Raw genomic sequence first — 1,875 nt, 5'->3', positions numbered from 1 at the left:
TAAATACATGTATATATTTATATAAGTATATAAACATATATATATATGTATGTTACTTTGAAGAAATTAGTATAATATATTGCTCTATAGCAATAAAAGCTACAGCATTTAAGAATGAGGTATCTTGGGACTGGAGAGATGCCTCACCAGTTAAGCTCACTTGATTGAAATGGTTCTTATTTTGTTTAACAGAGATGTTTTTGAGTCCAGTTAGAATGCTATAAATTCCAGTCAGAAACTGCATTTCCTTTTGCTTAAGGTTAATAGAAACGTTTGCTTCACTGATGCCAGAGAGAAGTTCTACACAATTTTAGAGTCTCTACCATCCGAGAGCGATGATGCATCTCTCAATGGAAGGGTTTGTCTCGAAGAGAACAACATTTGCTAGCAGAGCAGTGAAGCATAGCCTCAGACACCCACAAAAACAAAAATTGCTCTGCTCCCAAAGAGACTCTCCTAGTGCTTTTTCCTCTCACTGTCCAAATTACAGAAGATGAACAGTTCTCAGAAATCAGGAAATGGAGTATCAAAAAATATAAAATTTTCATACACTCTACCACAAAAGTTAATAAAGAGTAATATAACAGAAAATGGTCAGATAAAATACCATACTGACAAAATAGAAACCTGTAGGTATAAGGACATCGCAAAGAGAATCAGCTCAGCCAAACATTACTTGTTTAAACAGAACAAAACAGTGAGGGAATCATAGTACAGGCAGAGGGAAAGCTAACGAAATGTTTGAAGGCTAAGGAGACCACAGCGGGAAGACAGAAGATGTATTCTACATTTAAAGAATTAGTCTCGAAAATAGATAACCCATATAAAGGGGAAAATATTAAATGATACAGCACACAAAATTTTCTCTGAGATGAAGAAGTTACTGAATCCATAAACTGAAAGGACACATAGTGAACTTAGCAGAGTGATGGGAATTTACAGGAATGAAAATGTAATTACTTAGGCATTCGATCTGAATAAAGACTGATACCTAAAAAGGGCAAAAAAATTACTTGGTCTCAGATATTCTCACAATGAGCGTCACATCCAAAAAGATTTAGAGGTAGACCTTCACAGATATCATAGATTAGATGCACAGACTGGGGACCACATCCTAATTGCTCATTGTTAGGTCTATAGCACTTGTAGCAATTCTTGGCACATGGTCTGATGTGTGAAATGATACAAGAAGTATAGCTCCTAGTCATTTACTTTATTAAAAATCCACACATGTAGTAGATAAATCCACCTAAAAAGCTTGGAAATGAAGAGATGATACTCTATCACTCTTAGAAAAGCTATACACCCATAATTCCTACCGCTAGACTGGTAAAAAAGGACAGAGAATCACAGAAAATAGACCAAATGGAAAAAGAGTCTTACAGACTCCTGAACCTTGCTCATATAAAGTTACATCGATGGCGTCAGCATTCCCAAGACCCATGCAAACTCAGTCAGACAAAAACCCAGTATAGGACTTTGGAAATGGGCTAAAGAACTATTGGGCACCTGATTACTCCTGGATGAGGAAAAGCTGATCTTTAATTGAGTGACTCCAGATACGCTGACTAGACCCCAGAGGATGAACTTGCACTCAGGGATGTCATGGTATACTAATTAGACTCAATAGGCATTAACATAAATGACAGACTACATGAAATCCAATGGGGACGGTATGGGAGGGGGCAGGTGGGGAAAGGGATATACACATGATTAAGATGATGTGTGTGAAGCACATGAAAATTCAATAAAACATGCAAAGGAATATAAAATAAAAATAAACTGGGATGGAAAATGGGGATGAGTTGGAATATAGAACCAAAGAGAAGGGTGTATGGGAAAAGGAATTAGAAGAGTGTTTGATGCCTAAGAATT

The sequence above is a fragment of the Nannospalax galili genome, unplaced genomic scaffold (assembly GCF_000622305.1).
Source record: "Nannospalax galili isolate Female #2095 unplaced genomic scaffold, S.galili_v1.0 scaffold109, whole genome shotgun sequence".
Lineage (NCBI taxonomy): Eukaryota > Metazoa > Chordata > Mammalia > Rodentia > Spalacidae > Nannospalax > Nannospalax galili.
The sequence above is the reverse complement of the archived record's forward strand: the minus strand, read 5'-3'. Positions refer to the sequence as shown.